Source organism: Xenopus laevis, chromosome 6L (assembly GCF_017654675.1).
Source record: "Xenopus laevis strain J_2021 chromosome 6L, Xenopus_laevis_v10.1, whole genome shotgun sequence".
In the NCBI taxonomy this organism is placed as follows: Eukaryota; Metazoa; Chordata; class Amphibia; order Anura; family Pipidae; genus Xenopus; species Xenopus laevis.
The window spans coordinates 100217168-100242893 of record NC_054381.1 but is presented as its reverse complement, the minus strand read 5'-3'; the positions used below and the strand labels follow the sequence as shown (position 1 = coordinate 100242893).

General features: G+C 36.8%; 1 pseudogene; it reads right to left on the bottom strand.

Moving 5' to 3' along the window:
• Positions 1-25726, bottom strand: part of LOC108718534 — a 544081-nt pseudogene that overhangs the window by 69105 nt on the left and 449250 nt on the right.

Sequence of the window (25726 nt, the reverse complement as noted above, 5' to 3'; positions counted from 1 at the left end):
ATAAATATAAAGGAAAGGACACGGTAGTCTACTTATACACTGCTATACACTGATCTTCTCTCAATCAAGAGCAAACAAACAGCACACTGAAGTAGCTCAAGTATGATGCAAACATGCCATGACAAGGAGTGTGTGCAAAGTTAAAATGAAATCATAGCTCTCATACATCCAGAAAGGTTTGTCATCTCCTCCTATTGTGAGTGCCCTTCATGACATGAATATGCCCAGAGGACATTCTCGGTCATTACACTGAACCTCTTGAGTCAGTCTGAGGAGGAGTAAGGAATGACTGCCTTGTAGGCCAGCACTAAGAGCAAAGGAACGGCATGCATATAGTGTCATCATTTACGTGGCCTCTTGGGAGGCTACTGCGTTTACCAATGTGGTTCAAGGCAAAACACAATCGTAAACAGCGAATGAAGCGACAAAAGAGAAGGCCAATGGAATGGATTGTAAGAGTTATTAACAACATTGAAAAAAAAAGCCTTTTCAGTGCAGACTTTTTAATAAACTGCATGATATTTAGTTATTTACCTACTTATGGGAGCAAGGAGAAGAGCACACAAGTATCTGTGATGGGAACATATAGAAAAGGCAACTTCATCAGGCCATCATTTTTTTTTTACCCGGCAATTGGTTTTTAGTACTGTTCATTAAATGACACCAAATACACACCAAGTTCCTTCATGTACACAAAGGGGCAGATTTACTAAGCTCGAGGGAATAATTGGAATTGAAATAAATAACAATTTCTAAGTATTTTTTTGGGTACTTGATTCCAAGTAAAAATCGTTCGACTATTCGAACATTGGATAATCGAAGTACTGTCTCTTTAAAAAATACTTCGACTTCATACTTCACCACTTTAAACCTAAGAAAGTTCAATGTTAGCCTATGGGGACCTTCCCCAGCACTTTTCTTTTTGTGGTCGAATAAAAATCCTTCAAACGATCGATTAAAATCGTTCGATTTGAACGATTTTATCGATCGATTTTTATTCGATCATTCAATCAAAGTATTTTCAGTAAATCCTTCGAATTCTATATTCGAATTCGAAGGATTTTACTTCGAGGGTCGAATTCGAGGGTTTATTAACCCTCGAAATTCGACCCTTGATAAATCTGCCCCACAATGTTGCACATCTGTATTGACCTATAGCTCTGCCAGACCAAGCAATATGATACAAGTTGCATCATTCTACCTTTGATATTGCCATTGGATTTAACTCACCAAAACCTTCTCCCATGCACTCATTTATTAAAAGCACACACAGAAAATACTGTTAAGCTCTTCCTTACTGAATCTGGTGATTATAAACACTGCCTGCTTTTTCTTTTAATTTTTTTTAAATAAAGGCCTATGGTGCAGGTTCCATTTCTCTACTGGAATACCACACCTGTCATTTACAAGAAAGGAAAGCACTTGTCACCACTTCTGACAGGCAGTTTCCAACCCGAAAATACACATTTGTTCATTTTGAATCCGTCACCACCTGCTGGTGACAGTTGGTTCCCAATTGTGTGAATGACAGGCAGCACAGAGGGGTAGTGAGCGTTACTCCACCATATGCAATACACTGGCAGTGAAATGCTATGTGTGCCATTACCTTAGGGATGCCTAAACCTAAATCTTCTTCTTCTTCTGCCATTGGCATTGGGTATATTTATACATCATTTTATTAAGAAATAAGACTGTTATTGTTAACAGGAGTTCAATAAAATTGGTATATATAAGAATCCGTAATTGTACAGACTAGATATACCCAGTAATAGTTCTATGGATAAATGTCAGTGCTCAATGTTTATTTATGTAGATAACTGACATTAATAATAAGCAGCAATCTGTGATCCAGATTCTTTCTTTAATTGACATAGTCCCTTGTGCCGCCCTCTACGTTTCCCTCATGTACTTGAGTGAGGCTATTGTCTCGCCTGGAATGAGAACATACTGCTTAAACAGAACAGCCGATTCTGTGCATAAAGTCAACTTATTCATGGACGTATCTAACCCTGCTTTGTCTCTGACATGCAGTGAATTCAAATGACCCATTTTATTATACTTGCAGGGGCTTCCAGTGGCACACATTATAAAACCCTCCAATGAAGGCTGCCTCTCCCCTGTCCTGAAAGGATCAAAACATCAAACTGATTTTTTCAGTAATGAAAACTCTTTAATAAGCAATACAAGGATGGAAAGGAATGGACATTATCTACTAGATGTTTTGATTACCCTAGGAGAATTAAATGAAGTATTTTATAATATTATATACGACTTCAGAACACTAGGAAGATATAGAATATTACAGATGTCCTTCGCTCCCACCTTTAGAAAAAAACAATGCAATAAGAGAGAAGAAATCAAGCTGCACAACAGAACAGGCTAACGAAGCTAAAGGGGCTCATTAAATGTCTCCATGAGGAAGTCTCGAGGGCAATCTGACATGATTATGCATCTACAAAAAAATTACAGAAGCTCATACCCCAGAGAACAACTCTAAATGCATAGTTTACAGCTTGTTATTCGTGAAAACCATACGTTAGAGCAGTTCTGCAAAGGCATTGATGATTTTGCTTGGAGTTCATAACTCACATAGTGTAATGGTCCTAAACAGGGATTTCCAGCTTCCAGCTGTTGTGGGACTAACTCTCCTACCATCCTTACCAAGCTCTTGTATGCTAAGGAGAAATGTGTAAAAAGGTATTTAACCGTCTGACTGCAAAACAATAGTGCCTGAAACATTTTCTAGAATAATAATAAACATGTGGTAGGTAGGTAATACGCTCCTAAATCAGAATGAGGGCCAAATAAATAAAATAAACCAAGGAGAAAACAAGTTAATTCTCTGACTGTATTAAAATGAGGCAGAACCCATTACATATGCCTGGCATATCATGAACATGGTTTTATATTTCCAATGTATCACAACACGGCAGGAAACATTTCCCACCATAACTAGGAATACAGATATCTGGAAACCTGTTATCCATAACAGTTCCTTGTACTTGTTCCTAACTGTAGATGGTCATACACGGGCCGAGACAAGCTGCCCCGACAGATATATATATATATATATATTATATAGTGAATAAAGTACCCCCTCTTGTAAAATATAAGGATATTATAAGTTACCGAGGAGTTTCAAGACCATATAAAAACATGAGGCCGAAGGCCGAGTGTTTTTATACAGGTCATGGAACTCCGAGGTAATTTATAATATCCTCATATTTTACAACTGGGGGTACTTTATTAATTATAATACACAAATTTTAGTGAGTCATGTGACAGAAATTACATCACTACTCACCGTTTATAACTGATGACATCAGTACTCACCATTTATAAGGATATAATGTACAAGATATTCATGGCTTTTGTGTATTATATACATATATATGTATTATATGTATGTGTAACTTTATTTATAAAGCGCTCTTCTTTTAAGGAGCTGCGGCGCCGTACAATGCTTAAAAGTACATACAAGAGACACACAATAAAACTTCAGAATTAAATTCCCAGCAAATGTACGTATCTTAAGTCTTCTCATAGACTGACTGTAGCTATGTTTTCTTTGTACAGTAATTATTACTTTACAAACGTGTGATCATTTCTCACCAATAATGCTAACAAGCATGTGAAGTTTCTATTAAAGGGGACCCGTCATGCAGACATAAAAAGTTTTATATTAAATTAAACATGAAACCCACATTTTTTTTATTAGAACATCCATACCTGTTATAAATGTATTTACAAATCTTAGCTGTCAATCATATATTGCATACCCCGCATCTATGCCTTAGCGATCCGACACGCTGCGACAAAACGCATGTGACAAATCGCATGGAACGGAAATAAGGTAAGAGATAGAAATGTCGGATGAAGTCGCAGCGTTGTTCCGACTTGACACGACTGTCGGATGCAGACGCAGCGTCATGTTGCGTCGGATCAGTGACGCAACTTCATCCAACATTTCTATCTCTTATCTTATTTCCGTCGCATGCATTTTGTCGCAGCGCATCGGATCGCGCCAAAAACGTCCGTGTAGTCCTACCCTTAGAGTTCAAGAAGTTGACATTCTGCCATCTCCCCGTATGGCATGGCAATGTGCCTGTAAGAGCACACACTTATTGTGGGTCATTCCATGTGCTCACCAGGCTCCAGATCTGCATTGCAAGGGTTGTTTTTTTAGGGGCCTGACAATTTATTCCCACATACTTATGAAGGTTACAATGGCTTCAGATATTTGAATGCTGGACAATATTTCTTGTGAATAAAGAGTGGCCTTTTAAATAAAATTCATAGCCTAGACCTGGCCTTTAGGAGAAGTTCACAGGGAACACTAAGAAGCATGCATTTATGACTAGTGATGGGCGAATTTATTTGGCAGGTATGGATTCACGAAAAATTTAAAAATGCGACAAAGAGTTGGGCGTGTAAAAATTGTCGCACATTAAAATTATTTTGACGCCAATTGACTTTAATGCATTTGGACAAAAAAGACTTCAATGCGTTTAACTAATTTTCGCCGTTTTTCAGCGCAGCGAAATGGGACAGATTCACCCATCACTATTTATGATTTATCCTCTAACAGCTGAGAGTTTATGACTTGGCTGTTTGGCCCTTCATGAGTCTATCTGAGCTACCTTTGACTTCTAAAATTTTACTTAATTTCTTCTATCTATAAAACATATTGCCGTGAAAACAGAGTTCTCTCATTTTGTAGTAATGCAGTATGTTGGCACAACACTGGCCTTTAGCTGGAAATAATACAGGTGCACACTGGTCGCAGGATCAGAGTTATTTGCATTTTAAGCACATTGGTAAAAATAATAAAAATGACTTAGAAACATATAAAATGTTGTTGGGAGGACGAGTGTAGGGCAGATCCTGCTCTATGGATTAGTTTCGCTTTACCTGGTATCAGAATTAAACTCCTACTTTTCAAATTATTTTAATTCTGCAGAAAAAGACTTGTTATATATAAGCACCGAACATGCTGTTTGCCTCAGGCAACAATGACAAACCAGGTCACTTGCAAAAGTATTTCAATCCAATAGCCCATGGTGTTACTAACAAAATCAACTACACTGACAGAAGTACTAGTAGAATGCAGAGAAATGGTTTTACTATAAGCAAAGTACCCTAAGGAATGTGGATGGAACACTTCTCCTGGCCCATCATATGTTATAAAGGGTGGTTAGTGCTGCTCAGTAAATTATTATGATTGTTATGGCACTATTATTATAGTAAATCATATTATGAAGAAAAGTGATAAATTATCAATATTTTTGGGGCTCGGAATAAAGGGGGCTGGAGAAAAGCTGATTAAACAGGTTTCACTTTTAATTATACTTATCTTTAATATATATACTTTATATATATATATATATATATATATATATATATATTTTAATATATACATAGTCTGCCCTTCGATTCTTAAAGGGGTGGTTCACCTTTAATTTTTTTCAATTGGTCTTTGTTTTATAGTTTTTTTTATAATTTGCCTTTTTATTTTGACGTTTATTTTATTTATTTTCAAATGGGGTTACTGTCCCCATCTAAAAAAAAAACAAATGTTCATCTTTCTATTCAGGTCCTTTCCTAATCATATTCCAGTCTCTTATTCACATCAGTGCATGGTTGCTAGGGTAATTTGGACCCTAGCAACCAGATTGCTGAAATTGAAGAGTTGCTGAACAAAAAGCAAAATAGCTCAAAAACCAGAGTTAAAAAGAAATGAAAACCAATTGCAAATTGTCTCAGACTATCACTCTCTATGTCACACTTATAACACAGAACTATAATGCAGTCATATAAAACATTCACATGTCTAGGAAACATAATGATCAATAACAGTTTTTCATGGCAGGAGTTCTTTACCACTTGCTTTGTATAAAGTAATATGCCTTTTACACTGGGTAAGGTAGTGATTCAAATGTAAATATGTAATAATATTCAGTTGCTGCTGCTTTCCTTCAGGAAAGGTGTATTTGTCATAATCCTGAATATACTATACATGGAATAAAAAAAAAGATATTTCCTTGACAAGACCATGCACCAGTTTCAAGGTGTCCTCCAGGCATGTTGATGTCATAGTTATTTACTGGTTGCTACTATGTTTGTAGGAATGCTATATCAGAAGCCAAACCTCATTTTACAGTTATCTTTTCGTAGCTTGGGGAACCATTAGGCACCAGGGACAATATGCCGTCTGATCTTTACTCCCTGGATGAACATGTTAGAGGGAAAAAAAAAATAACCCACCACTGACTTAATTGTTACGGCCCCCCAATGTGAAGCCAGCTCTTATCTGTAAAGTCAGTTTAAAGGATTGTGACAGCTCTGTCCCAGATATTAGCTGACCCAATCAGATTAAATCTCCTGCTTCAGTGCTCATCCAACTATGTTAAGCAAGCAGCAAACAAGCAGATGAAAGAGTTAGGAGGACAGTCTGCACTAACAGGAAAGGAAATATTTCTCAGGGATTATTGAAAAAGACGGCATGGAGCTTCTGAAACAGCTGCTGGGGGCCAATGTACAGCACTGTCACTCTTACTGACTGTTCCAACGACACACAGAATATGAATTTAGAAAAGAGAACAGTAAACAGACAGGCAGCACAGGGGCCAGCACTGCAGAATTATCATTCTCCCTCTAAAGACTAAGTCCCAAGTAAGAAGATTACACTGGCAACAGCAAGACAAGAATCTAAACTCATTAAATTAATCTCAGAATCCTTGCATAATTGGAGAAGTTGGGGTGGAAATTCTGCTGCCTGCTGAAAAATATTAAAAACACGACGGGACAAGAATGAGCCTATAAGATGTCTGGAACAGTATCAATTATTCCTCAAGCTGGGCTGCTGGGTACAAAAAGGCTAAAGGGACTAGGCCTTTCTGAGTTGTCAGATCAGGGGGTTCTTACTTAAAACCCAGCATGCAGCTAGATGCTTAATCCAATGCTGGCATATTTAATCCACAGACTGCAATCATTTGATAGGCAGCAATGAACCATCACGGCAGATACAGAATTGAGCTCATTATACTCAAAATGGAAACGTAAGACGACAATCACTCAAAGAAAGAAATATCTAGGCAAATCGCTTTATATAGAAAGGTGAGCAAATGCTTTCACCAGAGAGGTACAAGACTAAATGGACACACAGCCTGTTAAACTATTATTTTTATATATTGAGGCTATACCATTGTGAAGTCATTTCCTTGCACATAACTTGCTTAAACAGATTTTGGGGACCGCACCTGCTTTAGTCACTAAAAAGGTTATTAAAGGAATCTGTATGGTGATAGGTGCCTTTACAACATATACAGTAAAAGGTCTGAATGTGCAATAGTATATTAATATCATCATTTCAAATCTGGTTCTCAGACAGTTATTGTAATCATTTGGATATGCATGAGAACTGCAATAAATATTAGCAGAACACCAGTAAGAATCCATAGGTGTTATTGTAACTGCGGGGTCATTAGAAACTGATTAAAATCTGATTTGGCATATAGGTGTGAATAATTGCACAATTAGTTACAAGACACATTTGCCTGCAGTTTTACAGGGCCCAAAGGATGAATGAAAGTTAAGGCATGAAAGCAGAGTAATCTGTGAATTTACATAATGATAAGGGTCCCACAGGAATAAAGGTAACACTAGGGGGCCCATTTACTAAGGGTCGAAGTGAATTTTTGAATTAAAAAACTTCAAATTTCGAAGTAATTTTTGGGTAGTTCCACCATCGAATAGGCCAAATCCAACTTCAATTCGAATTGAAAATACTTCATAAATTTGACCATTCAAAAATCGAAGTACTCTTTAAAAAACTTCGACACTTCGCCACCTTAAACCTGCCGAATTGCTATGTTAGCCTATGGGGACCTCCTATAACCTATAGCCTGTATTTGGCTAAGTTTTGAGAAGTCAAAGGATTTTCTTGTAAAATCGTACGATCGTACGTTTCGAAGTACAATCGCAGTACAATCGTAGTGGGATCGTACGATCTTAAAATCCTTCAACTTTGAATGTCGGACTACCCTATTCGATGGTCGAATTTCGAAGTTTTTTTCACTTCGAAATTCAACCCTTGATAAATCTGCCCCTTGGCAAAACAATGTATTTGATGAAACATATTTGGCTTTACTCTCATAAAACTCCCCAACAATTTTAGCTAATGTAGTGGATTAGTACTGGATTTTTTAGTATCTAGAAGTTTACTTGCGGAATCTAGGTGTGAAGAACAGGGGTCAGAAATATGTGTGTATGACGGCTGTATCTGGGATGCAAATGCATTTATAAGGTAAGGAACAGAGAGAATTCTTATACCGGTGCACCAAATGCAGGATTCAGACTTTTCAGACGAATCCAAGTGCCTGGCCATTCCGAATCCTTAAAATCACATGACATTTCAGTGCACTACATGCATGTTTCTGTTTATATCTTCCTTACTTAAATATAGATATGCAAATTAGGGTCTGGATCCAGTTCGGCATTTGGCCAAACCCCAAAATAGCGGATTCAATGCATCCCTAATTTGTAACTATAACTGCACCTCTAATCTTTTTGTAAAGGTGAAACTGTCTTGAGATATTTAGTCTGACGGTATCCTGTAAAGTAGTGATGTGTGGGTTTGGGTTGAAATTTGTCCATTCATTGCAGGTTAGGGTTGGGTCACTAAATTCCTCAACTTCTCCCTAAGATTCTGGGGCAAATTTACTAAGCGGCAAAAATTCGCCAGCGACGGCTTCGCAGGCAGTGCAACACTTCACCAGGCGATAACTCGCTCAGACAATGCTAATTCACTAACATGTGAAGTTGCATCCAGGGCGAAATTGCACTAGCGTTAATTTGGCAAGCTGAGTGAATTTTACGTTCTTTTTCAACACCCTGAAAAAAGGAAAAGACGTCAGTGTTTTTTGGGACTTTTCTTTTGGAAATTCTCAACTAAATTTTTAGGAAGTCCTGTCTACTCTATTGCACTTCGCCTGGTCTGAGGTGTCAAAGGCAAGTCTGGCGCAAGAGCTAACGTTCAGTAAAATCCACATCTTAGTGAATTTGCACAGTTAATTCCCTTCGCCAGAACGCAACTTCGGTTGGTGATTGAGCGCAAATGAGTGAAAGTCTCTTTCACTAGCGAAGTTAGTAAATCACCGAAGTACCGAAATTATGTCACGCTGGCGAATTGGACCCTTTAGTATATTTTCCCCTCTGTGTCTTGAAATCAGAGGAACACACAGAAGTAGCATACAGAAGGATACGACACGGGTCCTACAATATTTTGAGAGTGAGGGTTAGGGTTGGATGTGGCTGGAGTTTTTTCTGAAACCATTCTGAAACCAATAAGTCAGATCACAGATAATAAATAACAGAGCCAAAGTCTTAACTGGAGAACACTCTAAAGGAGGATGACACTGGCGTAACAGGCATACACACTATAAATGCAATTTCCTTATTCTTCCAAATCAAACACAACATTCCATCTCTGTCACATTTATACCTGGACTTTTTACACTATGACCGTTGTTGTTGTGTGTTACCACTTGCACATAACTGGCCAAACCCTTTCACAGACACCCCCACTTAACCTCTTGCCATGAGCTGCACTTGAATTAACGTGGAACTGTAAATCCTTGTTTTCATTAATTCAATGAACTATTGTGTATCATAATGAGCTGTCAGCTCTTGTAACTGTGAGCAGCACATAAATATAAAGTGAAGGAATGAGGACTTTCTCTGATATTTTCCCTGTAAAGAGCTGCATCATTAAGCTGCTAATTACACTGGTTATTAGATGATAGATATGTGACCATGTATCTGGGGAAGAACTATATGGTAGAAGTTGGGTGCAAATAATGCATTTCCAGTCATTCACACCGCACAACACTGCTGCATTTTGATCCCAGTTAAGTACTATGCACGATGCAGAGACTTCAATTATCTTTGCTGGCCAAGATTTATCCTCTTAAACGAGAAGCCACGTTTAAACCATTTTTATAAAAGTCAGGCTAATGTAACAAATGTTCTTCTCACTGACACGACTGCCAATTTGTCATGTAAAGCTATAACGATTCCTACTCGGCAACACTTTGCCGAAATAAAATACGCGGCTGTAAAGCATGACTTTTTCCTTTAATCTATTCCTAACTCTTGCGATTATGACCATGCAGGAGGGAAGGAGAAGAGGATTAGCACAGGTCTAATCCACAGTTATTGTATTTATTGTGACATTCTTGATGTGACAAATACCAGCGCACAATGCTAACAACCTGAGCCTAGTAAATGTAATGAGGACATGAAACAGTATGCAAGGTAAATTGTACATTTTAACAAAAGATTCCTATGTAGGGCTTATATACATTTATTGCAATGGTATATACTGTACATCTGTGTTTAAACAGAGAGATGTAACCTTTCCCTGTATGTACTATATAATCTACAATGTCAAGAGAAATTTGAAATGCAGCAACATGTAATATTATGCAATCTATTAATGCAGCAACATTTAGCTACAAGAGGGAATTTAATCCTGAGCGTTTAGGCCATTTAGCATTAATCTTCATTTAATTAAAAATGGATGTAACAATTTTATCAACAACATTTTGTGACCGTAACAAGAAAGAAGACTTTTCAGTGCCCTTTCTCCTTTTCTGTAACTTACATCTCCAAATAATTTTTTTCCTGTTTAGTAAAGACAGGATGCAACTTCAGGTAGGATCCTACTGGAAAGCATACGTCTCATACCTTACTCAGCTTGCATGGCTCCGATTAGAAGACCCAGATGTTTAATACAAGTAAAAAAGGTGGCACTTTTCTGCATGTGCCTGATGTAAACCAACAGTCAAGACCAAGCAACTACAAAAAGCCAGCATAAGACATCTGTTGTGATATTGCTTACAGCATATGTTATACTGGCACTCTCTGCTCCATTCAAGGTAAACATCTGTAATTAAATGCAGCATATTTACAGATATATCGAACTGCAAACAATTGAGGGTCATTCATCAAGACTGGGCGAATTCCCTGTGGGCAGTAAGCCATAACAACCAATAAGTGATTGGCTTTCTTCAGCCTATTAATGCAACAATTTAATTGGTTGCCATCGGGTTACTGCCCATGGACAAATTTGCCCAGTTTTGATAAATGATCCCCAATGATTTATATTAAAAAAGGATAAATACCCCAAACTAAAAATGATGCAGTTCTGTGAACTCTACAAAGGCATTTTGTTCTCCCCTTTGTGCCTTTATAAAGTTGGCAAAGGAAGAATTGGGGCTACTCCTACTCTGCACCAAAACTACAATGTGTTTCTGTGATTCTTTATTACCCTGATTTGGGTCAAAGAAAGGTGCAGTACTAGTGCTATTAAAACACTTTCAGTGCTATGTTTTAATGTTGGAGATTCAGCTCAGATATATATATATATATATATATATATATATATATATATATATATATATATATATATATATATATATATATATATATATACACACATCTCCATAGTGGACAGCACTCCATAATCAATCAGACTGAGTAAAGCATTAGATCTTTGAAAGGTTTATTGGTGGACCAACGTTTCAATTCCGCACAGGAATCTTCGTCAGGGTCTCACCCTGACGAAGATTCCTGTGCGGAATTGAAACGTTGGTCCACCAATAAACCTTTCAAAGATCTAATGCTTTACTCAGTCTGATTGATTATGGAGTGCTGTCCACTATGGAGATGTTTGTAAAAGTTTTACGGCCTGGCACCCAGCATTTGGATTACCCTTTTGGTTGTGCGTTCCTACTTCAGTTGGATTATATATATATATATATATATATATATATATATATATATATATATATATATATATATATATATATATATATATATATATATATATATATGGTTATGGTCTGGTGGGGGTTCTCCAGTGTCGGGTTAAGATAGGGTGCAGGTCTGCTTTTAGTCAACCTGAAAATCAATACTTGGCACCCTACAACTTGGGCTCTGCTAGCTTTGATTAAAGGCTGATGCATCAGTGAGCAGCCAAGTGAAAGAGAGTCATTAAAATATAGGATTATGTTTGATACCTCCTGGCAATTTAAAATTATTACCAACAATCAATCAAAGTATTACAGTTTTTAATGTGTTGTTTGATGCCCCATTCATTGCTTACAGACTGCCATAAACACATGTAACATTTATTTTGCTTTTACACAGATCCCCTAAAATGAAAGTATTCCTTTAATGAAAGGGTTTAAACAGATTTTGTAAGTTAGAAAACTACTATACAGAAAACATCAGATTGTACTTATAATGTATTTATTTGAGCATTCTTACTTTGGCTATGTCTAGGATGCTCAAAATTATATTTCATGACAGCGATTTAAATGTTTTAAATCAGGAACAGACCGTGAAGAACACTATTCTAGGCCAAAAGCCATATGAATGATTTATAACTAGATACAGAACAAGATTAATTAAAAATGCATTTCATTAAAAAGCAATATATCCTCCATGTTGCTATTTTGCAAAATTAACAGTCAACATTCCCCATTAAGGGGCATGTGAGAGTTTTGAAATATATTGCGTTCTTGGTGACTACATGCCGAATGGAGCTCACAAAGGTCAAAAGTCGCAGCAAATATAGAAACTAGATGTAAATACTGCAAGCAAATTAGATCAGGATTAGGTCAGAAGTTATGACCAAAGACAATACAGTGCTGTTATAGGTGAAGACTGTGAATAGAATTAGCTAAAGAGCATGTTGTAGCTGAAAAAATACTGCTGCTCCATGGCATCATTTAAGGAGGATCAATGACCCCAGAGCAATATAGTTGTCTTAGTCCTGCTGCAAAAATGCCACATGCCCTGGCTTTACCTGAGCTGATGGCACTTTGTTGCATTTTGTTTCTGCACCAGGACCCAGCTACATCTAGCAAATTGCACAAGAAGCATTACTCAAACTCAAACGACACTATTAAAAGCTACACACTTTATATATTCAGTGCAAGGCTTTAAATCTAGACAAATGTCTTAGATAAGACAATACATTTAACCCAATCAAAATATAACTCCCTTCAAACCCGTAACCGATATTTGTCATTAACCCAATCAAATCATTTGCTATAATAAACCTTGGCATCTTCTATGAATGTTGTTTAGAGTCCCTGGATAGAACAGATCTGTGACAATTTTGTGTTTCGGCTACAGCCATTCATTTTAGACGGAGCAGGATAATTTAATGATGACAGCCACATCTCCTCACAGCAGGGGCCAACTGAAAGACGCTGGGGCAGGGTTCATGTGTTCTGATTGGTCCCAGCTAGAAACAAGACTGAACTGAACATCATAGCAAAATATCACATTCATTAATCACGCAGGTTCTTAAAGAACCCTACAGTAGGAGCAGGTTTTTGTGTGAATTGGGTTTGTTGTGATACTAAACTCTATAGTTAGTATAGATATGGGTATATAGAATTTATGTGAAAGTAGGGAGGGGTGTGTGTATGGATGCTGGGTTTTCATTTGGAGGGGTTGAACTTGATGGACTTTGTCTTTTTTCAACCCAATTTAACTATGTAACTATGTTAACAAAATGGCCCAAGGAAGAAAAAATGTTTAAAGGAATAGCCCAGTATATACATCAATTAATATTCCTATTAAGAATATTTGTAACCACTGTAAAACTCAACTAAAAACAATTGAAAATAAATATATTAATAGAAGTTGGATAATTAAAAGTACAGTTCAATGTAAAAGGGGAAAAGCAGCAAGTAGTCGTAGCCAACATAGTGCCAGCAATCAACGTGTAAGTATAAGATTATTATTACACTTTAAATTTCACCACTGCATTTTTAAGTTCAGGTTCTTGCCATATTCTACAAGTGAAATGAACCATTCATTCTTGAAGTGCACATATGTACAGCCAAAGTCAATGTGAGAATATGCATGCACTTATCTATATTTAGCTCCCAGTAAAGTCTTGCAATTGTAAGAACAAAAATTAATCAAGATCCTATTCAGCTTCTTGAGAGCACTCATAAACGTCTGCAATTTCAAATTAATTTATGCAAAGAGAAAGTCTCTTGTCTTATAGAAGCATACTTGTGAGACATAATGCAAGACTAAAGCGTTAAACCATTAATGACCACATTGTCTATAAGGATATAATTACACGAGAGGCTTCCATCACATTTAAATTAAACCTGTATACCAGGTAAAAATACAAATTCCCTCAGCTGGCTTCAAAGATCATTTAGTGTACAACTAGAAGGAATGCTTTAATATTATTCACATTACACTCTGTGCATCTAAAATAAGGGACACGAATCACCTGCTAATGTGAGGAAGAAGCAGAAATTAAAATGGGATTTCCCATGACTGTCCCGTGAAAAACGCGACAGTTGGGAGGTATGCATTTTGGTGTAAAAATTGTCTGCAAAAATGTTGTGGTATGACTAATTCTCAAAAAGGTTGTACATGTGACACAAAAATAACCATGCCCACTTTTTAAAGATGTATTTTGAAAATTGTCAGTAGAGGTGGAAAAATTACTGAAAATTGGTCTGTGAATAAGTTGGCGCAAATATGACATTTTCATGAATTCCTCCCAAGGAGTCTGTTTCTGTTGTTTACATTGCTGCCATTACAGTTATAGAGAGAGACGCTGTTTAACAGTGTGGCTATTGTCATCACCTGGCCCAACCACCACCCCTATTATTGAATGGACAAGACACATTCACCCTGACAAAAAAAGAGGATAGTTTTGTTCTGAGCCAAGAAGAGAGTGATGCAATGGCTCAGAACATGCACACACTTCGGGAAGCCGCAGAGCACATGTACGTTTGTAAAAGTTGCATAGAGTGTGCCATACTGACTACTGACACTGCTTTACATTCAGTAAGTCTTTTGACTGTGTCGCTTTAATTTTTTTTTTCTTTTAATAAATAAACAAAAGGGCACATTGCCATCTGCCTTGGCAAAGTATGGAGTATTTTGACATATATGTAATTGTGTTAAAATGACCCTTCTTGCTATGGCAAAAGCAAAGAGCATGACACCCCAGTGACATTTTCCATCTTGTTGCCATTGCAGACTAGCAAAGCACAAGCAACATGTTGCTCTCCAAGCCCTTGAATGTTGCTCCTAGTGGTCTCAATTAAGCATGTGCTTATTTTTGAATTCCAGCCTTGGAGGCAAGTTTTATTTGCATAAAAAACAGATGTAATGCCAAACAGAGCCATCTGTATGCTGCCAGTCCACACAGGGGCCATCTTACATCTGAATGTTGCTCATGGGTGAAAAAGGTTGTGGACCCCTGGGCTAGATGAAGTCTGAAATGTTGCTGTGCAGATTTCTTAAAGGGATACTGTCATGGGGAAAAAAATTTTTTTCAAAATGAATCAGTTAATAGTGCTGCTCCAGGAGAATTCTGAACTGAAATCCATTTCTCAAAAGAGCAAACAGATTTTTTTATATTCAATTTTGAAATCTGACATGGGGCTAGACATATTGTCAATTTCCCAGCTGTCCCAAGTCATGTGACTTGTGCTCTGATAAACTTCAATCACTCTAGTTATATCACTCCCTTCCTCCCCCCCAGCAGCCAAACAAAAGAACAATGGGAAGGTAACCAGATAACAGCTCCCTAACACAAGATAACAGCGGTCTGGTAGATCTAAGAACAGCACTCAATAGTAAAAACCCATGTCTCACTGAGACACATTCAGTTACATTGAGAAGGAAAAACAGCAGCCTGCCAGAAAGCATTTCTCTCCTAAAGTGAAGGCACAAGTCACATGACCAGGGGCAGCTGGGAAATTGACAAAATGTCTAGCCCCATGTCAGATTTCAAAATTGAATATAAAAAAATCTGTTTGCTCTTTTGAGAAATGGATTTCAGTGCAGAATTCTGCTGGAGCAGCACTATTAACTGATTCATTTTGAAAACATTTTTTTTCCCATGACAGTATCCCTTTAATGTTCCCTTGGCAGAAATAAAGGCAATGGGAATTTGGGCCTGTTCTACTGCAAATATTGTCATTAAGTCCAATGACAACCTGTAATAACAGCTTTGTAATTAAGGCCCAGTATAAAGTATAAGATGGCACAAATTGCAAAGCATTACATGGAATTATTTTCTTGATTGATGCTTAAAACTGGTTATTTAAACCCTCATAATTCCACTGCCACAAAACAATGCCAAACTGTGTATAGATATCAAGGTTTCAGTGGCAGGATCAATATTGATCATTAACCTTGGGAAAACCATTATCTACAAGTATGTCAGGTTAAAATTAACCAGTTGCCTTTTGTTTGATGTTTGATGTCCACAGCAATGTATTGGGACCAGGCCTGGTTGAGCTGAAGATTAAGTATCTTCTAACAATGAAGTCTGCAACCAAATCATAGTCAGTAGTTGACACTGTATAAAATAGGTGAGGTTATTTGGAAAGGTTTGATGATTTACTAGGAATCTGTTATTTTAGCTGAAAATGTGATGACTCACGTGTTTTATTGAAATTTCAAGAGATGCGTATCAAATAATGTCTCTGTTGCAAGGCTTGTCGAGCTCATGTAAATGTTATTACAGACTGTAAATCCTGTCCTACCTGTGTTACGTCTTATTCCCTTTCTTCATCAAAATCCCTGCTGTCAATGTAAGCACCTTCAGCGAGTTGTGTAGCAATGGACCATATCAATGTGGTCTGATATCAACTGAGTGAGGCAAGTTAAAAAAAATAAATACATTTGTAAAATGTGTAGGTACTTCCGGTGGCACTATTTAGTCAAGGATGCCCTTTCGGTATGGATCCTTATGTCAATTATTACAATGGGAGCCCTTTGGCAATTAAAACTCCACTTTATGTTTATACAGCTATAAGACCTGTTATCCGAATGCTTGGAAACTGGAGATTGCTAATATGGTGTCTTTCTGTGTTTTGAATTTCCATACCTTAAAAGAACAGTAACAGTTTTTTAAAGTAATAAAAAATATCATGTAGTGTTGCCCTGTACTTGTAAAACTGATCTGTTTGCTCCAGAAACACTACTGTAGTTCATATAAACAAGCTGCTGTCTAGCAATGGCGGAAATTGAAAAAAAAGCTATAGGGCATAGTGGATAACAGATAACTCCATTATGTTCTACAGAGATTATCTGGTGTCTGCTGTGTAACCTGAGTCTTTTTTCCTTTGAATGGCTGTCCCCATTGTTACACATCATCTTATTTTTATTAACAATAGTAGTGTTTCTGAATCAAACACACCAGTTTTACCAGTGCAGGGCAACACTGCATTATATTTGTATAACTTTAAATTTTTTGTGTTACTGTTGCTTTAAGTCTGCTAAAAATTATTTAAACATTAATTAAACCCAATTGGTTTGTTTTGATTCCAATGAGAATAATGTATATCTTAGTTGGGATCAAGTGTTTTATTATTACAGAGAAAAGGGAAATTCAAAGTATTTAATTAATATGCAATCTATGGGAGATGGCCTTCCTGTAATTGAGAGTTTTCTGGATAACAGGTTTCTGGATAACATACCCCATACCTGTACAATAAAACAGTCTGATGTTTCTGCAACCCTATTACAATTTCCATGCAGGATTTAATTTGCGATTTAACAGACTCACTGATCATCTTTTCTTCGTATTATTTATTCTAATCACAAGCCCTGGCCTCGGTTTTGGTTGTTTGCATCTATTTCTGTTCTTGAACAGGAGAAAACATATTAGCTTTAATATTCTTCGCACACTTCACTTTAAGAGTATGAGTTCTGCTCATTTCTATAAAAGACAGCTTTTGCCACTCTTGGTCCTGTCTGGATCATCAATCGTTCTCAGTAATTGTTTTGAATTTACTACTGTTAAAGGTCAAAACAAAGGTTCTAGTAAATGGAACTTTATTATTTATTACACTGGCAAGTAAAAATGGGAAAACAAACAAAAGGGCAATGGAATACTATGCAATCTCCAGGAGTGCTTGTCAAAGGCTTTACATAAGCATGTCTCATGTCCAACTCAATATTTTTCAGATTATTACCTGTATCTGAAATGATTATTGTGTGTCAGTGGTGCGGGTTTTACTATAAATTAATGAGTATTTACATGGAAATGGCTTTGGAATTATAACAAATTCTGCTCTAATGCAGCATTAAACAACAAGAGATTGATTCTAGCAACAAATCACATAGGTGTCTTCTTCTTCTTATTATTAATCTAATTATTATAATATATTTATAAAAAAAAACAATATATTCCACAGCACTGTACAACGGATGGATGTATACATCAAACATACAAATTACATACAAATATTGAAAGAGGTAGGAGACAACAAGTGTGGGAAATGGCAAGTTAATTACTAAGGGACAGATATTATTCGAATTCAAATTTTTTTTTATGGTCAAAACTCTCAAATTCAAATTGTGAATAATCCAAACTCGATTAGAATTTTAATTTGAATTCGAATTTTGAGATTTATCAAATCCTGCCCCTTTATAAATTTGAATTTGACTATTCGCCACCTAAAACCTTTCGATTTCATGTAGAGAATGGGAGAGGTCCAGTGACCCATTTGAAGATCTTACTAGCCTTCCTGACATTCAAGTTTTTTTCATAGAAAAAACTTGATTCGAGTTCAGTCAAATTCGACACACATTTTCGGGCCGGTAATATTTTTTCGAGTTTTAGATATTCGATTTTTTTATTAAATAACCCCCCAATCAAATTTTGAGTTTTTTTAAAATTTATTAGAGTTAAAAAGATTCACATGAATTCGGAATTCCACCTTTGATGAATGTACCTCCCGGTGTTGCAGTCCATATCTACAGGTATGTTATTCAGAATGCTCAGGATGGATCTTTCCGCAATTTGAAACTTCATACCTTAAGTCTACTAGAAAATCATGTAAACATTCAATAAACCCAATAGGCTGGTTTTGCTTCCAATAAAGACTAATTATATCTTAATTTGGATCAAGTACAAGGTAAACATTTACAGAGAAAAAAGGAAATCATTTTTAAAAATGTGGATTGTCTGGATAAAATGGAGGCTATGGAAGATGACTTTTCCGTAATTCAGAGCTTTCTGGAAAACGGGTTTCCGGATAATAGATCCCATACCTGTAATAAAACATGACATTGTACTTGATCGCAAATAAGATATAAATCATTCTTATTGGAGACAACAATCCCAATCGGGTTTAATTATGATTTAAATGATTTTTTAGTGGAGGTATGGCGGTATGGAGATCCAAAATACTGAAGGACCGATTGTCCCACACATTTGGCGGTAGGGAGATCCAAAACACTGAAAGACCCATGTCCAAGCATTTGAATAACGGGTCCTATTACTGTATAAACATAAAGTGATTTTTTAAATCATACTGTTACTTTTTTCCCCTTTGTTTAATGGAACAAAAAAGAGCTGCAACAATAACTGTTTTGCTTACACTTTTTTTTCACCAGCTACTAAAAAGAGTTATTTGAGTTCAGCCTTTCATGAGCAACCATTCAAATCACAAGCTTCCTTATCACTGACCCACTAGGACTTTTTATCATGACAACTGGAATGGACAAGCAATGTTCCCTCTAAGCTGTGCGCATGCACACAAATTTGGACCCAACAAATAGTGGTGCACACAAAAAAATGCATGTGAAAACTTTGCATTTATTCTGACCTGCACACAGTTTTTAAAAACAGTTTTTAAGCACACAGAGAAAGAATTAGAGGGAACATAGCAGACAAGTCCCAACCCTTTCCCTTTATCTCACAAAGGAAACAATGGACAGTTGACATTACCAAGCACCTACAGAAAACTAATAAAAATGAACCAATCACAATCTCACATAACATCATTGCAGAATTCTAGAACACAATATAAAAAGCACATTGCCTGTATATTAAACTGATATTATACCCGTGGTAGTTATTATTGTCTGTAGTTTAACAGCTACAACCATCCTGGGAATTAAGCTGGAGTTAAAGTGCAGCACATTAAATACAGGACTATAGGTCCTCAACAATAAAGTCCTTATTGATGAGAAATGTGCAACGTGCTCATTAAACAAGTGCAACTTTTGATCAACTGCAATTAATTGTTCTGGGTATGTAAGCACTAATTTGCTTTTGTCTAATGATCTGTACTGTATCATGGATTTATAGCTGGTGACCAACAGCAACTGAATGGCTTTTTGGGACATAATGCAACCATTCTAACACCAGTTTCTGTGCAGTTAACTTGACATACTTATATGGGGGATATTTACTAACACAAAGAATTAAAGGGGACCCGTCACCCAAAAAAATGATTTCAAATCCTATTTTATCATGTTATCATGCAAAATGTACTTTAATTACACTGTATGAATTATTTGAATCTTGTTTCCATCAGTCTGGGAATTCATAATTATAACAGGCAGGAGCCATTTTGTGGACACTGTTATTAAGGCAAGTCTTGTATCATCTCAGAATCTTTTTTGTGCACCAGAATGGGGGACCCAATGTCCGTCCCCCTGCCCTGGCTACACAATTAAAGAGAACGGGGGAATGTGGGGAGAGCAGTGACACCTAGGAAGTGCTGAATGGAAAGTGAAAGTAATTGTTTGCCCCACCTCTATGCCTAGGCATAGAGGAGGGGCAGGCAATATTTGATTGATATATGCTTTAATAAAAAAAAGAAATTGGATTTCATATTTATTTTGAAAAGGACTTTTATTATACAGATTTTTATGTCTGGGTGACGGGTCCACTTTAATTTACATTATTTGGCCTACTTGCACAATGTGCACTCTCATTGTTAAGGGTTGCTTTACTGAAAAGTTATTACAGACAAAATGGCTGATGTTGGGCACCAGGCAAATGCCCTTCTTGCCCAGTCAATTAATAAGCCTTGATCATGAGAATACAGCAAGTTCCTGTCGGATTACAATGAACAGCACACATGCTGATGATAACCTCAGAAACAACAACTATACATGGTGGAAAGGATTTTCATACGAGTCTTTTAATAACCCGTCAAAAGGCTTAAGTGCCAAACTTTTCCCAGAAAAACTGGCAGCCTGTAAGAAATGTATGTGGCTGTAGAATTTTTTATTTTTTTATTAGGAGCATCTATCATTCTAACATCAAAGATAGGCCTGTTTGTTTCTCAACACAACGGCTTGATGAAAGCCCCATATGAAATCTAATATTGGCAATTGTGATCCATGTAGATGACAAAAAGCAAAGGCAACAGGAAGAAAGCTAAAATTTCCTATCAAGTGCATGACAAAACACATAGAGTTGTAATAAAAAATGAAATGCTTCACAAGGGTAATTTGATGCACAGAGGTTTCTAAAGTTTCCCAGATGTTGGATTCAGAATTAGCATAGAAAGGTTACTTGCATTTCTGCATAGAATACGATTACTTGGGTCCAAGAACTAAAGAGCTTCCATATGCAAATATCAGTAATCATTTCCTGGCTTGTTTTCTATTTTACAGTCCTGACCACCTGTAGTGTGAAATGGCCATCTTCCCACATAGGAGTTCACACAAGGATAAGAACAGAATAAATATAATACACCTCTATCAAATAATAAAAGAAAAAGCAAAGGATTTGGCACAGGGTATGGCCAAACACAGAAATACACTTAATTTAGAAATAATGAAAAGCCTGGTTACTCTAAGCTTGAAGAAAAAAATTAAAATATAAAGTGTCAGTATGAATTTACTTGGCTCATTTCTGTTTGTCCAGCATTGCCAGTAAACACAGTAGCCATTCTATGAGCACCTAGACATCTCCTTAACACTGGAACTGAAGCATACAAATACTCCATTTAGTCAGAAAAGCTCTTTACAGATATAATACATTATTAGATTAAAACTATTATTACCGCCAAAAACACATGCAAGGGTATAACTATTGTGAGTGGATGGCGAGTCTGAACCACCCTAGTCACTATATGGGTTGGAACTGCCAACAAGTTCTATTCAAATTCCAGCAAAAGTTCATATTTATTCAACAGATTCATGTTATGACCAATAATAGAGTTAGGACATTACAATACAGGTCTGTGAGGTCACAAAATGCAGACGGCAACAGAGGTTGGATGCATTTGAGGTGGAAATCATAATTATTTATTTGAGACCCCCAAAGACACCATATCTTCCTGCAGCCACAGGTGCAAGAAGCACCAACAGAAGGACAGGCACAGCTCCAAATCCATAAAAAAAACATTATACATGGCTTATGTCCTACTACACTTTTCTTTTGACTTGCTTCTGTTCGACACACTCCATCTATATTCTTTCCTGCTTCATTATTGTCTTCTGTAGTCTCTGCTTCATGGACACTATTGTTCTGCTTTTTGCTAGTCCAACTGCGGCTCTTGGTTCTTCTACCAACAACTGGTTCTCTTTAACAATATGAATGGTACTTTCTTCTGCTCTGCTTCTTTCCTGCCTCTTCCCTCACAAAGTTACCATTCCTTACTTTTGTTTTTTTTAATTTTTTACTTGGCCCAGCTTTCCCTGCCACCACTTACCAGTTCCACAATGATGGAACATTCCTCCCTCAAGAAACAAGCAAAGCATATACAGAGCCATATGCAAATCAAAGAGTTTATTTTCCTATTAGAAAGTATTGTTGAAATGACATTTTATTTTTAGAACTATGCTTGGTATTTAAAAAGGTATGTTTGGCAGACACATTAGCGCTGTTTATTTTATAGCATATTGACTTTTAGGTAGTATTTTCCAGTATAGGAAAGATCTCATTGGTCCCCAAGGGCTATTTCCTTATAAAAATAATGTACTGTTAAAAAAGACTGAAGAGGTAATACAAAAGTAGTGATACTATGAGTGCTGACTATATTTATTCCTCATGGTTCACTCTGACCAAAGAGCAAAATGCCATTATACTGAAGCAATAAATATGTCACTAGCCCAGATTCCACTGTAGGCCTGTTTGGCTATAACCATTATTTACAGCTATTAGCTGCATATTTTTATTGTGCTTCCATTTTTCACTCTTCTACAGAGGTATCAAAGTCATGGTCATCTTGTTGAAGCCCTAGTGACTCTTGGAATTCTCAGCTAAGAATCCTTGGATTTTTAGTTCAGAAGAGATCGAGGGCCAAGGCCTTTATTACTGTTCTACAGCACAGATGTTCCATGCATTCGGCAAGAAACCTTGCCTTGCTTGTTTGGAGATGCGTTATGAATATAGAATATATATATATAATATATATAATATAATATATATATATATATATATACTATCCAAATACATATAACTGATCACTGACTTAGAGAGAAATATCTGACTCCCAAACTAAGAATTCTGCGACATCTACCCCTGTCATAGAGCAGAGTTAACATGAGTGAACAAGTGAATGGCAGCTCCGACCGACTCTCTATATAAAAACGACACTAATTAGGCAGCAAAGAATCAGGCGCAATGATGTAACTTAATTACAAGGCTCTTCAAAGTTTCCTGTGCTTCTCCTAGCCTCTCTGAGGCATTACAATGGGTGTCTGCTGCAGCCTCTATATGCTACCAAACTATAAACAAAACATCTATTAGCGCTTTGTATCAAGCCCCCTTTTCCCCAGTAGCCGTAATTACTGCTGTGTCCTACCACAGACGAGTCACTTAAAGGCTTTAATTCTGACAAGCTGTTCTGTTTCTATCCCTCTTCCTTCCCAGATGTCAAGCCCCCTTTATTTTCATTCCTTCTCTTTATTTCCAACGTACTAATATGCAGAAATCAATGTATAAATCTAAGTAATGAAAACAGTCAGGCCTCTCGGAAAATGTCATATGCCTCCTAGAGAGTGGTGTGCATATCATTTCTACGGGCGCTCTGTCAGTCAAAGGTGCTGGTGACAGCACTGAATATGGGGAATGATTAAGCCTCTTCAGAGTGCGGCTGAGGGTGCATGGCATTGTGTAGCGATTGCTTTGTATGCCTCCATGCTGCTGGAGAGGTTTAAGGTGTGGTAAAAAAAAAAGCCAAGTGTCATACAGGCAACAACTGCTCCAGCATTACAATTTACTGATTTGTCTCTTTAATCTCTCTCTGCAGAATGATACCACATGGTGCTTTCTTATAAATAATTCACCAGCAAAAGAAATAAAGGGGAGTGAGGATACAGCATGAAAAGTGGAAAAAGTGACAAGAATATATATATATATATATATATATATATATATATATATATATATATATATATATATATGTGTCACATACACAAAAAAAGGTGTGTGTGTATAAATATAAATACACACACACACTGCTGTCTTATCGGTGGTAGCAGATTCCATGTGGAAATGCTTAAAAACAAGCACGCATCCAAAGTTCCAAGGTGTGACATTTAAAGGAAATGTCAGAATACCTTACAGAGTGAATGCGCAATGTCAATTGCTTGGGATAATAAGGTGCCACAAAGGCTTGATTAGGCCAAGGAAAGGAGAGCATATAACAGAATGGGGTTTCAGGGGCATTACAGTGTTTAGCCTCTGCTCATTTGTGCATTAAGGCAAATGCAACAACAGGCAGATTGATGCCCAAGAACTTTGAGGAAAGGAATAAAATTCTATATTCCCATAATTAGGATTATACATAAACCACTTAGACAAATATTTGAATTAAGCCATTCGAATCATAATGATTGGTTGAATAAAATGCATGATGGTGCCATCCAAAAGAATTCCAGGTGCTCTAAAGATTTAAACCAACAACTGGCAGACAAAAACCAGTATTATACAAACCATCACAGTCATCTGAATTGTATCACTAAAGGCAATGAGCCCTGTGCATAAAATACCTATTATTTCTTCCTTGGCCAAGGACCACTTCCTATTCCATCTTATTCACCTCAGTCATAACATTTGAGATTATAGGCAGACTCTGTAAACTACAGTTTTGTGGTGAAACAAAGCCATGGGTCCCTGTCATGCATTGGGTGATAATAACCTATGCAGCTATCGTCTTATGAAACACAGCTCCATTTTCTGTTGAGCGTGATGTAGCACCTCAAGATGATGGTTATTTTTTGTAGAATAGTAGGACTAAGAGGCCAAAAGGGCTGACAGTTGAGTTGTAAAGATCAGTTCTTGATCCACATTCATCACAAATTTGAAAATTACCACAATACAATAAACGTGTGCTTCATCTATGACTATTTCCTTCTATTTGTGGGATTGGAGGGGCTATCAGTAAGCATCATGTAGGGGTGAGTTGTCATTTAGGATGATGTAGGGTTATCGCAAAGCTCTTTGCGTGGCAACTCTAAAGGATGTCAGAGAAATACTGCATGATGAGATGAAAGGTAACATGGAGAAAAGATGTTTAATCAAGAAACCACAGACAATTATAAATGAATAGAAACCCCAGATAATGCAGACAATCATATTAAGTTCGCACAAATATAATTTGTTGATTTTTTCCCACATTATCAAAAAAGGGAAAATGGAAATAGTTTACAAACACATAACTCACTATTGAGTTACTTTGTAATTCCAAGTACTCACATTATCTTATTCCCAGAAAACAATTTTTTGTAGTTTTTATACAGGTAATTTTTAAGGGTTGGAAGGAATGCTTATCTATCATATACGTATAGCTTTATTGCATCTACAAGTCAGAACAGAGCCTAGGTAGATTATGATGAAAAGCCAGAAAGAATGATGGGAAGGGAGTAATAGATCCAAACATGAATTATTCTGGCCAAGAGCCGGTAATGA